Source organism: Pavona decussata, unplaced genomic scaffold (assembly GCF_977016875.1).
Source record: "Pavona decussata unplaced genomic scaffold, jaPavDecu1.1 SCAFFOLD_98, whole genome shotgun sequence".
Classification (NCBI taxonomy): domain Eukaryota; kingdom Metazoa; phylum Cnidaria; class Anthozoa; order Scleractinia; family Agariciidae; genus Pavona; species Pavona decussata.
Genome location: NW_028145514.1, coordinates 374,224 through 390,054, shown reverse-complemented (window position 1 = coordinate 390,054; position 15,831 = coordinate 374,224). Strand labels below are relative to the sequence as shown.

At 39.8% G+C, this 15,831-nt stretch overlaps 2 pseudogenes; one reads left to right on the top strand and one right to left on the bottom strand.

The window, feature by feature from the left end:
- The first annotated feature begins 846 nt into the window (after nt 1-846).
- LOC146472483 (uncharacterized) lies at nt 847-8,945 on the top strand (annotated as a pseudogene).
- A 1,029-nt stretch (nt 8,946-9,974) lies between these two features.
- On the bottom strand, nt 9,975-10,873 carry LOC146472482 (uncharacterized; annotated as a pseudogene).
- Between the last annotated feature and the right edge of the window lie 4,958 nt (nt 10,874-15,831).

Genomic DNA, 15,831 nt, shown 5'->3' with positions numbered 1-15,831 from the left:
CCCATTCCAAGAATCAGCGAGACGACATGCAGGCTTAACGCCCGTTTAAACGGTTTCAACATTTGCCCAACATTCATTCAACAAAAGTTGAACGGATGATGGGCAAATGTTGGATGAACGGAGTGTTCAAACGCTTTCAACGCCATTCAGCATTTTGAAGAACAAAGAAAATGTTGAATCGATGTTGAATGGAAGTCTAAGCCAATTTAAATTTGATTCAACGCACTTTCAACAAGCTTTCAACATGTTTTTATGCTTCCCAATGTTGAACGACCTGTTCAAAAGCCCCCGACATTTGGTTCAACAACTGTGTTAAACGCATATTGAGTCGGCAAATGTTGAACCGATTAAACGGGCCTTTATGGCCGCGTTAAATATCCGTACTCTTAGAAATATTCGTTCGGATAAGAAATGTGTTTCGAGAGTCACCGCAATACATGCGAAATGCTTGGTTTGGCCAGACTAGACTTGACAAATGGTAAACGCCCTGTACGTGTAAGCACATCTTAATTAACTCAACTATAACCTACTTAACTTTAAAGCATTACATTTGTACGGAGACCGATTAGTGCCATCAAAATATTGCTCTTCATTTTTTCTCGTGTTTCAATTGTTTTGGTGCGTTCCGACTTTTTTCTTGCGTTTCGACATTTTTCTCGCGTTCCGACTTTTTTCTCGCGTTCCAACATTTTTCTCGCGTTCCGACTTTTTTCTCGCGTTCCACCATTTTTTTCGCGTTCCGACTTTTTTCTCGCGTCCCGACTTTCTTTTCTTGCGTTCCGACTTTTTTCCCGACCTTTTAGACATACCGCTGATCATAAGTGTTTATGTGCTTAGATTTCGAAGATGGCGGATCTGGGTACTGAAAATGTAAGTGAATTCATCTTTAAAGCAGCTATTATGACGTTTCTTTAATTTAAACTGCTTCCTCTGTACTTGTAATATAACAATAGAGTTGATGTTCGCGGGCGTAAATGTGTTTTTACGCCCAAGATTACTATTATAATAATAATTTCAGAGGGCATTCACAAAAGGAATCAAAGACAGTACAGTAAGTGATCGCGATATATCTTCTGTGAACGCTGCCGGAATCGTGTCGGCGTTTATTTTATTATACAAAAGCTTTCGTTGTCACAAAAACGTAAAACTTTGGCCAGAACACCACAATTTTGTCAAAAGAATCTTTGCTCTAAGTTTTCAAAAGGAAAATAACAGAATTTTGTAAACAGCGAAGAAATAGTCTCTTACGACTGTTAAAATTAATTGTGCAATTGCCTAACTGAGCTGGTTTCGCTCAAAGAAGACAAGTTACATTCACTTCGCCTCCGGCTGTGGAGCTACTACAGGCAGTAGTACGGAGCCCATTAAGTGCCATGAAATTACACTTTTAATTTCAAATCTCCTCCAAAGTTTTGCTCGCGTTCTGACTTTTTTCTCGACTTTTTTCCTGCGTCCTCCTTTTTTTCCCGACTTTTTTCCTGACTTTTTTCCTGACTTTTTATGGAATGCCGCTGACCGCTAAGCGGTCAGTGCTGTGAAACACGGCGGCAAACATGGACAACTCGTCACATGCACTTGAAAAGATAAACATTGTTGTAGGCATTGGTAATTATCTTTCATCTTTTTCCTGGTGTTGTCTTTCTTGCGGTGTTTAGTTTCCGGGCGCTATATCGTCATGTATCGAAATCGGTGGACGATTCGTTCGATCGAATAAGCTTAGATTGTGCGAACTACTCCAATTCATAACGAGACGTAATGGACCTAAGAAAGGGAAATGAAAAGACATTTAGGGAAACGATTTTTCCTTTCGAATAATTATATGCTTTGTTACCGAGTATGGTTTAAATATGTTGAAATGGGTCTGCAGATTACTTCGTTCACTGTGAACATGCAACCGTACGTACCATGCATTGCTTTAGGCATTGCTGTATAAAAATGTCAACCAGTGTATGGATCACTGAAATTTACAGAAATTAAGGGAAAACGGCTGCAAAATTACTACAAAATACCTACCGTAAACAGACTATACACTAAGCTTTTATAAGGAAAAAACCCTGTCCAACCATTCATTTGTTTTGCACTCTTAAGGGATCATAATAATTTGAGTCTGAACCATTCTCCAGATTCTGCATCATACACTAGGTATAGTAGACTACGAGCAGGCCCTGTTTTAGCACATTCCGCCGACATGTTTCTCTCGTTTAACTATTCCTTTAAGTGAAAAGAGGGACTGCTTGTAGTCTGTAAAAAAAATAAACAAATAAAGAGGTGTGAGAATGTCCACCATCTCAAATTATGATGTCCCAGACTATGTTTACTTAATTTGCTTTAAGAGACGACAGTTTACTTCTGATGGAGTTTTTTTCGTAATCTAGAGAATTATTTGGCCACACAGGTATGCACATTTTTGAGGAGCAGAGAGCTGCATGAATCTGTTATATTGAGATTTCAAGTTGAGAAGGTATTGATTAGAAATATTAGATTAAGTGTGCAGTGATTGAAATTAGAATGGAAAAACAAGAAAATGTATTGCATGCTTGACCAATAGAAGGTTTTTAGGTTGTGGCCACCATTCTGAAAGTAGTGGAAATGTGTAAAATACAGTGTTTCTATGGGAATTCTAATTGTCAAATTGCTCCAATAAAATTCGATGTCTGAAACCTTAACTGTCAACAAGCTTAAGGCATCATGTAAAAGTTTTTATTACTATACATTTTGAGGGTGGTAAATGTGCTGAAAAGCTAATTTTTGCTGATTTCTGTTTAAACTTTTCTGCCACTACACCCTTTTTTAACCTAGCTACATCTACCAAAATTGGAGAAACACAATCTTTTCCTGGGTTTCTGAAGTTTCTTGTTTTATCTTGCACCATGTATTTGTTGCCATAGGTTAATTGGGGTGCCATAATAGGCAAACATATTAGTTAACATTGTTTACAAATGAAAAGAGAAAGCTCCTTATGTTGTGCCACGACATAAGCCTCCTTCAGCACCATCCCTTCCATGCCAACCATCAGCTCCTCTTTTTAAACAATTAATCAGCTCACAAATATCTCGTAGGCCTAAAAGTAGGGCATGGCTTTTAAAAGCACCATAAATCATGTGTTCCATTGACCCTTTCCACACACGCACAGACACACATGACACAGACTCACAAGCACCCACACCCACGCCCACGCTAATTTGGGCTATTGTCTGGATCGATGTTTTAAATCCTGGCAGTTTTAAACTTAGGGACTGTGCAATAATTATCAGGAGGGGGGGGGGGGGGGGGGCGAAAAACCAGAGTTATCTAGCAAAAACTTAGACAGTACCCCCCTCCAAAACTAAAAAATTAGTTCTAAGCCCCCCTCTGTTATGTTAAAAATAACGTCGCACCCCCCCTCCCTCCTCCACCAACACACACACACACACACACACACACACGCACTCACTCCTCGCCGCCACCATTACCATAGATGCCTTTAAGTACATACCTTTTATATTGTCATGCTACTGTAATATACTGTATATTGTCATGCTACAATAATGACAAACGTTGTTATGTAACATCTGGTATCGAGAAGGACGTTGATCGCTTGATTGAAGATTTAGACAGAGTATTTGCTAAGTACCGGGGTGCTTACCACATTGGCTCAAAATCCAAAACTTCTGAAGCCAGAAAGAGAAAGGAGCAGAGAAAAAAATCAAAGAACAGGAGATTGAACGCTTCAAATAACAGACGAAAAAGGGCTTGCATTATATTTAGATCCTTGGGAGGAGAGCCTGTTGAACTTTGTTATGAGCCAGAAATGTATGGAATTCAGCAAATCGATTCAGTCGATGAAGAAACATTACTTTTATTCACATCAAAAACCGACAAAGCCTGTCTACGAGATCTGTTTGATCCCATTGTTTTACGGGGGATGCTGAAAAACAAGTGCATGATTTTTGCTTTACATAGGGTCAGCTTAATTAAATAGAAGAAGGGTTAAAATCAATCAGTTATCTTTTCAATTTGATGGAATTTTTTCAATAATCGTTTAACAGCTGTTCGTATTGATATTTGTTACAGTCTATCATGAGGCCTGTATTGAGAATCTTTTATTGCGTTTAACTTTATTTAGATTTCGAATAAAACTTAAGGCCCACCCCCCTCTGTCAAATGAGTGATTTTACTTTTGAGCCCCCCTATCTTGGCAGCAATTTTAGGTAATGCCCCCCCCTCTCGTTTTTCAGCCCCCCCCCCCTCCTGATAATTATTGCACAGTCCCTTAGTATGCCGTTACAATCTTATTTATTTCGTTGTCATATTTTTTCACAGATGGACATTTCAGCTGTTGCGCATGCAAGCGATAACTTTCTTCTACAACTTGGTCTTGAACAGGCTGGAGACCGATTGAGTTTGAAAGCTTTTTGTGCTAGAGAGTGTGAGACAAGTGATAAATCCGGGGAAGGTAAAGAATTCAAAGAAAAGAAAAGGACCCTTCTAGAATCCTTTCTCCGCAAGAAGAGCAAAAAACCAAAACAGCAGGTGATCTTTCATCGAAGAAGGCAGTTGAAAAGTCGCGCAAAATTGAGCTGGGATGGAAACACTTTAAGAGTCATGCACAAGGATTTGTTCTTGTCCCACTGGCTAAAGGAGGAGGGACCCGAACAGTCTCTATGCCTACAACATCGAACCGGCTAGATTTGATACAAGAGGGGAAAGCATTGTTCTTCTCAAAAGGTGAAAGCATTTTTGGACGGGTGGAGGACATGTCATTCTCACTCGCCAATTTCAGAGATGAAGAGGTTGGGCTTACTATTGAGGCAGGGAACAGGGAAATTGCATTTGATATCAGGAACTACATAGAAGCACATAAGGCAAAGACAGTACGATTGTATTTACGCACCAAACGTAACGACACTGACTGTGATGCTGATGACAGTGGTGATGACCTTATGCCCATGTTGGAACCTAGAGAGGCCTTGATAGGCTCTCCTTCAGAACGAGCTGCTCTGAAACAAAGCCAAGATAAAGAATATGAAGACTCGCTGTGTAAAGACATTGCAAAAAGACAGAGTCGAGAGGATGCCCTACAGAAAGAAATGCAAAGTTTGAAGCGGAAAACAGACCTCAAAGAGGCTCGTATGGCTAGGGTTCCACCTTAACCTACTGAGTGTTTTGTTACAGTAAAGGTTCGTCATGTCACCATGGGAGTACAAGAAAGAAGATTTCCGTCATCTTCCATGATGTCATCAGTGTATGATTGGGCAGGATCGCTGTGTGAAGAGCCTGAAAACTTCAGTCTTTATGATGTTCTTGGACTGCCCTTACATCCAATCAATCCAATTGAGGACCGAAGTATGATCTAAATGGTCGTTTCAAACGAAACACCATCTTTGTCCTTGGCTGATAGTGAAATTCAGTTCAGAGGTTTTGGATGTCCTGATAAAGGAAACGATGACACCCTGAAGGACTTGTTCCCCGGGCTGGAACAAAACGAAGAATCCCCAAAACCAGCACTAGAAAGTGGCAACCCAAATGCTATGGGAAATGATAATTTGTAAGTTGTTTTGCTGTCAAACATCCCCACCTTACCTTTTCTCTCAAGCTATCATGACAGCTACCATTTACCTGGGTTGAATGTTATAGTTAAACCTAGCGTTATACATATGTTGGGATTTACTTTCAACGCTAGCCGCTCTTCAAGCTCTGTTCAATGTTTGTTCTATACCAACAATATACTCTCTTTATTGCAGGTCTATTTCTGAGCATGTACCTAGCCAACTGATGGTAGATGATGCGTAAGTATGAGAAACTTACTTTCAACTAATTCAAGAATTCATTAACTGAAAAATACCATTGCTTAATTCCATCCATTAGCAAACATTTTAAATGCAAATTTCAAAAAATACATGAGTGATTAATAATTATTTAATAATTAGATAATGCCCTAATTATTAGGGCATATTTTTGAGAATCGGTCTAACGAGAAACCCAACTCCTGTTAACATCTAAATATTATTGGTTTAAAGCTCAAATGTATGGAGCCCTGTAGGGGCCATCCTCAGTTCCTGAGTTCGTAAGTTCTCATGTTCTGAGTTCCTGGGTTCCTAAGTTCCTGATTTCCTGTGTCCCGAGTTCCTGAGTTCCTAAGTTCCCATGTTCTGAGTTCCTGGGTTCCTAAGTTCCTGATTTCCTGTGTCCCGAGTTCCTGAGTTCCTGGGTTCCTGAGTTTCTCACTGCCCGAGTTCTTGCGTTCCTGAGTTCCTCAGTTCCCGAGTTCCCAACTGCGTAGTTCTGGAAAGTGCTGTTGAATTTGATCGCGGCTACCGCTTATATGGGAGCAATGGCGGACGCAACCATCACTCGCCTGCTATTGATTTCTATTCTAACCTGTTGTGTTATCTCTACTGCCTATCGTTCTCTCGAACAATATATACCTGCTTTAGGAGAACGTGGAAACGCTAATCGTGATGAACTTATTCAACAGAACAGAAAATACCACCAGGCCAGAAACGTTTTCTGTAAGTATGCATTATCCATCACACATTATTGCAAATACACCTGTAAGAGCTTCACTTGTAACTAAACATGTGTACTTCCTCAAACCCTTGCTATGTGCTGGATATTTTTACCTTTGACAGTAAATTTATAGTATTTTGTTTGAACATTTTTTATTGCAAGTTAATTTCGTCAGCAGTTTTAGTGACTGCCTACATATTTATGATTGCAGACTCCTGGAAGGCAATTCAGGCAAGGATATCTGTGTGAATTTGTAGAGTCACGGGGAATGTCTGTGCCTGCTGAGGTATGAGCAACATTATCTGTCTCTTTGTATACTGACCATAGTCTGCAAACCTTGTAACTACATCTAACGACGAGGCAATCTTAGCGTATTGCATGTAGCACAATTAAGAGATTTGCTGGCCAATTGAAAATGTTGAGAATTTCCTACCTAGTGTGCAGATGAACTTTTGATATTAATCTACAAGTAACCTCCACAGATTCAGAAAAGTTGGATCAGCTATCACTTAACATTTTCTGGCCCACTTGTCTCTTATTTTCTTGCGAATCTGTTTTTCTATATTTACAAAATTGACCAGTTTGTTGCTTATGATATTTTGCAAGAATATTTGCACAATTCTCTACAGGGATTGTTAAAAATAATAAGTTGAAAGTACAGTTGAACCATTTGTCAACGACCACTTAAGATGTCAGGCTCTCAGGTGGGCGCTTATGGGAAATTATTATTTGAATCACCTGTTGTTTTCATTAATCTTTGAACGCAAATTATTTTTCTTTGAAGGAGGGCTTTGAAGAAAGAGCCGCAGATTTGCCATCAGGTAAGACACATTTGTATCCAGCTGTAATGAGGCACTATGGTATAGCTCCACAGGAACATGGATTGGAACTCAGCTGCCATTTTTAAGAAGGTGTGATATCCTTTTGTGCCTCAACGAATAAACCTATCAACAGTATTCTGATGTGGGTGAGCTAGCTAGGTAAACAATACAGACACCTAAAACAAGCATTACAAATGTCCCAATTTACATGCAAACCATTAAGTTGGTTTAATTACTTGGGCTTACAGAGAATTGTTTCACAATTTTTACTTGAAATAGATATTTTTCCATAAATTTCATCTGCAGAGCCCTGGCCATCACCAGACGTACCATCCGAGATTGTGAGATTAGTGTTACCCTTCAAGGACCAGTCGTCAGCTATTCATGTTAAACAACAACTGAACAGTCTAAGCTCGAAGTTAAGCGTGACTGTCCAACCAGTGTTTGTTAGCCCTAAGCTCGAGCAACAACTTAAGCAACACGAAATTAAGCCCCCTATTGTTAACCAACAATGTATCGTTTATGTATTCAAATGTAACCTGTGTGATGCAGGGTATGTGGGCTATACACGTGGTCACTCACACGAGCGCGTAGAAGGGCACACTAGAGAGACATCTTCTCAACATTTTGGCAGTCCATTTTCTCTTCTCTAACTCTGGGTGATGTAGAGAAAGTTCCGTGCATACAACACGATCGTCAAAAGTCTGAGTGGGAGGCAGTAGGTCGTGTGCTGACATATGGCTTCCAGTATTCCAGGCATATTCCAATATGCCTTTCGCCAGTTTTCCTAGCTTCCTGCTTACATGGGGAGGATCAAGTTCATGAGGAAGAGCTCCTTTCTTCCTTTTCCAACTATGTTACATCTGATGAACGCGAGGTCCTGCAGAAGAGGTTAGCAGATAACCCCGATTGCCAAGATGATGACCTGCTGGAGTTTCTTTCAACTTACAAATGCTTCAGGCTTCCAACTGATGCAACTATCAGGACCATCATTGTGGAACTGGCCCACCAGGAACTGATCCAAAGGCCACGTTACATTGCCAACTGTTGGGCTTCAGTTGTTTCCACTCTCAAAATGCACGAGAGCTTTCACAGTGTAAAAAGGATGAGGGAGCTGTATTCTTGCATGAAGCCCAGTGCCAAGAAGGTCATCAAAGCCCTGAGGGCAACACCTGCCAATGACTCTGAAAAACAGAGTTATGACTTCCTGAAGAAGCTTGTGAGATCTTTGGACGGGCCATCCTTAAAGATCTTCCTGAAATTTGTGACCGGGAGTGATGCACTGGAACTGGTCGCCTTGCTGTTTCACTGTGGCTCTACATGGGTTGATTTTGGGTCGGATTGAACATTGCCAGTCGGTGACTAGCTGGAAGGATCGACGTAGGACTCAGGACTCGGACGCGCACATACACCACACTGCCAGTCAATGTCTTTGCCATCTCTAACAGCTGCTTGGTAAACGTCTTGCGATATACCTATTAAATCAAAGAAAAAAAGCTGAGTTAGGCTAAAGTTAAGCTCGCAAGGTGTCAAAGTCTCAGGGTATCTAAAAACTTACCGGTGTTGCAGATTCGATGATTCCAGCGAAAACAGCCATCGCACTGAATGCCTTGCTGTCGGGGCTGAACAGGTTCATTGCAGACAATACAGTTAAAAATCTGCGCAGACGCCATCGTGAGAACTCGTGATTTACTCATGATTATTCCTGATAACTCGTGATCGTAAGATCGAATGATCAATCTTCAGATTCTCGTCAGGCCAAGTCAAAACTAGAATCCTAGGGTGGAACGAGGGGGAAAAAGGTGTTTGTGTTTCTCGCCTCAATTTACTAAGCAACTTTTTCACCTAATGACTAAAAAAAGATTCGTTTCAGGTTGAGCTTTGTTGAGGATTAAACAGTAAATACAGTCTTTTGTTGTCTTTGTTTATTATAGCGCTCGGAATAAGAATGTTCCGGTTCATAAATTCCTTGCTCCTAAAATTGTGCGTGTTAAAACACACACACAGAGATTTCACAATATGTATATCTTAATAGAGTCGATTATGTTAGATGTTAATGACTCTCCACCTTTACTTACGTTTACAAGGGTCAATGCGCTTTTGGCTTTCTGATCAGAGCCTTATGCTCTTGTGCAACCTCTTCACGGTCCGTTGGCCACTAATTAAGCAGAAGCAGTGATCCGACTAAAACCTAAATTTGCATAAAAACTCTATGGAAAAAGCCAATTAACTTATCATAAACAATAGACAGCTTAAGTTGGTATAAATAATCAATTAAAACACAATCAAAACGCGCGACTACTAAATGCTTGCTATTAAACAAGGCATATTTCTTGAGAGACCTGACTGAATAACTTACTGTCTTTGACCAGCTAATACGGAAAAAGATTTAAATACTGGAGATTTTTAACGAATGAAAGTAACTCCCCGTTCTATTTCTAAATCGCCGAGTTTGCTTTCGTATGTTTATAAAAGTCATCTCTTCCTATACCTCAGAACAGGTTATGTCTGATTTAATTGTTGTTTTTTAAGGGAATATTGGTTCCATTACGGCAACTTAATGTGGACAGCAGAATCGTTATCTGTAAACGTTTTTACCACGATGTATTTAAATCTTTTTCTGTATTCGTTGGTCAAAGACAATAAGTTATTCAGTCAGGTCTCTCAAGAAATATGCCTTGGAGATTCAGAATTAGTCGAAGGCCTTATCTTATGCAAGTTCCATAGTACAGCTACCTTGTGTAGTTCATGGCGAATCACAGGCATGAAACAAAATTTAAGACATTCAGCTTGAACCTCATCATCATCACGGTATAGGCCGCAGTCCCTCATGTCCTTGAAAAAGCTGATCCACCAGTCTGTAAGCCCCTCTTAAGTATACCCAACCAGGACCTAACGCCTAAGGATGCGCTGTAGAGCTGCGACATGGACATTTTCTGTTCCACAATCCCCTTGTATAACCTGGGGTGTTCCTCCGATTTGCCTGACACAATCAACGAAGTACTGCGCTATAACAGATGGAATCGTTATTGGGGGGCCGACCTCTACCCACATAATACCTCGGCTGTAACCGTCAATGGCGCCGTGTAGACAAAATTCAAAAGGTTTTAATTTGTCATATCAGTCAATATGCCATACATGATTTGGATCTTTTGTTTTGTACTGCCTTCTTCATAGTCTGTGTCTTGATCTGGCAGATACGCCGTCGGGATCTACAATTTTTAACAATTCTCTCAGCGTCTCATTGTCAACAACAAGTCCGTGGTTGACCACAAGCCTTTGAGTCACCTGCCTGTATCCGATAGTACTGCCGCTGCCACGTAATTCGTCTTCAACTGCTTGACAAACCTGTCGTGGATCGCTGCGATTTCCTCTCCTTCTCAACCCACGATGTCTCAATATTCGCTTTAGCTGACGCATACTTTAAGTAATACCGTGCAAAAAGCCCAAAAACAACAAGATCTCGTCGTAGCCTAATCCAATACTAAAGTAACATTGGATAAGTTCGTCACGCTCTACATTACCGTTGTTCAATCCAGGAAAATATTCAGGAAGAACCCCGACACATTCCACCTTAATTGACGCGAAAACCATATATAATATTCCAAACCGTGGGAGCCTTGCTTCCGCTATTTTGATTTTTCTGCCATGACAGCGCCTTAACAAAGTAAACAAGTGAAAATGCAAGAAAAAAGTCCGGAAAAAGGTCGAAAAAAAAAAGTCGAGAAAAAAGTTGAGAAAGTGAACAGAACACGAGAAAAATGTTGGCACGTGAGAAAAAGGTCGGAATGCGCGAAAAAGCCCGGAATGCAAGAAAAATGTTGGAACGCGAGAAAAAAGTTGGAACGTGAGAAAAAAATCGGGGACGCGAGAAAAAAGTCGGAATGCACCAAAACAATTGAAACACAAGAAAAAAAGTCGGGATGAGAAAAAAATGAAGAGCAATATTTTGATGGCACTCCGTACATTTGTGATTCATTAATTTCATCGTCATGAAATTTCTCAGTAATAATATTTCCAGGAAAGTTCAGTTAAGAGTCTTCTTTCTGTTCCACTAATGTAACGATAAGAGCTTGCAGAATTTACACAGGTCTTGAGCCTTTTTGTTTGTTTGCATAAAGATGACCAAGAATACAACACTTGCTTCCAAACTTTCAGTTTCTGGTAATTCTCAGAACACAGGTCCAATTTTTTTTCTTCTGTATAGAGCACGCACCAATATTTCCTATTCAACCTTAGATACTTAGAAGTAAAGTTTCGTAATACATGACAAGTAAAAGTTAACGTTAAAATGAAACGATGTTTCAAGGTCGTCATGACAACATTTTCATTACTATGTCAATTTTCAGCGAGCAATTTCTGACAGTTTATTTTAATCATTGTGAACTTGAAATCGTTGTCATGACGACTGAGAAACGTCGTTCATTTTTCCGTTAAATTCTACTCGTCTAACCTTAGATACGTCCCACTGATATCATTAAAGCAATAGATCCGTGGATACATATACTAAATATATTTGAAAGACTTCTAACGGCCTATAAACAACCTTTTCGAGGGCAGATGACCACGCAATGCACGCATAAACTTGACAATTTGACAACTTTTCTCGCAACTTTTCTCCATGTTCTGGAGATACACGCGCCAGACTTAACTTCACGTGTAAACTAACCAGCCCACCAAAAAGGTATCCCACCAAAGCGAAGGAGGCTTACCTCACAGACAGGAAAAGTTTATCACAAGGCGGTGTCACTCAACGCAATAAACGTTAGCTCTCTGTATACAGCTATTTTAGGCTTTGACCTTTCATGACAGGACTGAAAGGTAGGATGGGTAACTATAACTGTTATAATTTGGTTGACATTTCACGTTTTTCAGTGCTATAGGTTGAGACAAAACACCATATCATATGCCCATTGCCTGATTTCATACCGTGGGGGTCTGGGTACGAGTCTGTGTATTATGGGTTATGGGACTCAACACCCACATAGCCGGAAAGAGCACATCGAACTTTACAACATCCTCAAGTTTGGTGTTAATCAAGCTAATATTAGGCGAGATACAGCCATTCAAAAACTTAAAAATTTACTAAGAAATGTATGGAACGCCGGACGTGTGTCCGGCGTTCCATACATTTCTTAGTAAAATTTGGAGTTTTTGAATGGCTGTATCTTTCCTAATATTAGCTTGATTAACACCAAACTTGGAAATGTTGTAAAGTGCGGTGTGCTCTTTTCGGCTATGTGGGTGTTGAGTCCCATAACCCATAATACACAGACTCGTACCCAGACCCCCACGGTATGAAATCAGGCAATATCATAGGCTGAGACATTTGTTACTGTTATTCACTTTCTGTAAAGGTGAGCCATAGCGGAGTTTGGTAAATTTATTCATAAATTACCCATATCATCTCGTGGTATTGTCGTGTAAGCTTTCCTACAACATTAATATAGCATTTGCGAGTTGCTTTGAACCTCATTATGAAAGCGAGGCTAAGTGCAAAGTTTTTGTTATGAAAATTAGTTTTCATTCATATGCAAACAAAACTTATTTTCATATGAAAAGTTTTGTACTTATCCTCGCTTTCATAGTTAGGTTCACAGCAACTCGGAAATGGCCTATTGAAAGAGCTGTATATGAAAACAATCTGATAAGCTCTTGTAAACACTTTAGAAAGACTGAGCTCATCTTATGCTTATGTTCACATTGTTATATAGCAGTTTCATTGCCTTGTTGTAATTTTCCATTATTTTCATATATAGCATTGTTGTAATCAGTTGTAAATTAGCAAATTAGTGAACTGGTATTGTTGTAAATTAGTTCTTAAAAAACCCACATGGGAGAAACTAATAAATTGTACTGTGTTGTGATTAAGGGCGATGCCTACTAATACCGAAATATTTTTGCGCAGTTTATGAGCAGATCTTAGCCAAGGCTGTTGAAGTCCAGAAAGATAATTGGGGGTAACCACGTATATTTTAGAAATAATCATGCAACAATAATTCTAAAAAGCAGTAAAATACAAAGCAATGTACGGCGTTTTTTCCAAATTAAAGCTTTATTATCCCTGAAAAATGTATGGTTACCCTCAACTATCTTTTTGGATCCCAAGAGCACTTGCTAAGTTCTGTTTTCTCCGCATAATTTTAAACTGGGCCAAAAATATCCCTGTATTAAGCCTTTTGTCCTTCATTATCAGGAAATAAATTTTCATTAGCGTGAAAACATTGGTCAATAAAATTAATGTATAATCAGTTAGACTAGGAAATGAAACATTTCAATTTGTGCAGAGTCATTAAGGAGTTTTGCATCAAAAAGAAGATTCATTAAGGCCAATTAGAATAGCGTTTTATCGAAAACAACATTCTTTAGCGCGAATGAAGATTCATTAACTTAGGGTTAACATTCCATTGCGCGAATAAAATTTCAACTACGAAAGATTTTGTTACGTGATTTCTGACTAATTTCCCAATAGATTTATATGGATGCTTAAATTTAAAAACGGTACTGTTCATGTGCACACTGGTTTCGCAGTAATGGAGCACAAAGATTGTCGAAACCGTATCCCAAATGAGCATCATGAAAGGATAGTTAGGGTGTTTGAAGATCCCCGCGAGAAGAGTAGAAACGTGAACACAATAACTGCCAGAAAATGTGCAGCATAATTTAGCTTTATGCAGACTTACATATACCACGATGTTTGAATGGGGAATTGATTGAAGGATAGAGCTAAGACTTGTTTGATTGTTATGCTAACTGCATCTCTGTTGCAATGAATTTTTTCCTCCTTAAAGAACATTAAGAAGCGTCTAATGTTTTTTCATTCTCTTAAAAGTTTGTTATTGCCATTAAATTGAACTGATATTCGCATTAATGAACATTCTTCTCTATGTAAAACGCCTTATTGATGACATCAAAAATTAAAACGTTTGTCTATTTTCATACAATGATTCCACATTCGCTTTAATGATTTAATTTTTAACACTAATGAAAATGTATTTCCTGATAATGAAGGGCAGAAGGTGTAGTTGGCACCACCTATAGGAAACCAGAGTATCTCGAGATGCGCAAAACGTATGAGCAGTAACAAAAGTATGCACCATCCTTGAATACGTACGTTTACGTTCAAATTTCAATTCTTTGAGCTGTAATGTTCTGTTATTGTAGCCCTGGACGCATAAACAGAATCCAGTGGATTGGCTTGGCAGTCAGTTAATATTCCATTGGTGAAATGCATCTAATCAATTAAGGGGATTTAGGATATTTTCCCAAGAGATCAAGATGAGTACGGTGAGATTCCAGTCATCATTTGGATCCGTAGCAAAAATAATCTGAGTCCCCTTAATGAGACGCATATCACCAAAGGTGTACCAATGTAAAGCCAAGTCACTCCATTAGTACCAATCGTACCAATGATGCGATTGGTCAGTCCATTGGTACACCATTGGTAAAATGCATCTCAATAAGGGGACTTAGACTATTTTCCTAATGGATCAGGTTGAGTATGGTGGGATTCCGGTCGTCCATTGGTACCAATGGTGCGATTGGTACCAATGGAGTAACTTGGCATTCCATTGGTAGACCATTTGTGAAATACATCTCAATAAGGGGACTTAGACTATTTTCGCTACTGATGGGGTTGAGCACGGTGGGATTCCGGTTGTCTATTGGTACCAATGGAGTGACTTGGCATTCTATTGGTACACCATTGGTGAAATGCATCTCATTAAGGGGACTTAGACTTTTTTCCTAATGGATCGGGTAGAGTACGGTGGGATTCCGATCGTCCATTGGTGCCAATGGTACGACTGGTACTAATGGAGTTACTTGGCATTCCATTGGTACACCATTTGTGAAATACATCTCAATAAGGGGACTTAGACTATTTTCGCTACTGATGGGGTTGAGTACAGTGGGATTCCGGTTGTCTATTGGTACCAATGGAGTGACTTGGCATTCCATTGGTGAATTGCATCTCAGGGCCCCACTGAAAACCGCCAAGGCGGGTGGGCTCCCTGGATTATTATTATTATTATTATTATTATTATTAGTACTCAGTCCTGCTATTACTGAGCGCAAGTGTAGTCAGCTAGATGTGACCATTCTAGCGCTGCCAGTCTGCCTAGGTGGTCTTGGTTTTGGAAACCCATGCCTTGAAGCAAGCCGCGAGTACGCTTCCTCAGTCAAAGTAACAACACCCCTCGTTGAACAAATCGCATCTCAGTCACATGAGCAACCAGAAGATTCCCTCGTAAAATCAGCACAACAGGCAGTAACAAGGGAAAGATCAAAGGAACTCGTAGACAGAACAGAGCGTATTAAGGAGATGGCACCATGTAAGACTAAGCGAGCACTGAATCTGGCGGCGGAAAAAGGACCATTGGCGTGGCTTACAGTCCTCCCTCTTAAAGATCTGGGTGTTAACCTCAATAAAAGGCAGTTCCGCAACGCTGTTAAACTACGCTATGACTGGAAAATAGATGACATCCCTTCCACATGTGCCTGCGGGAAGTTTTTACAGTTG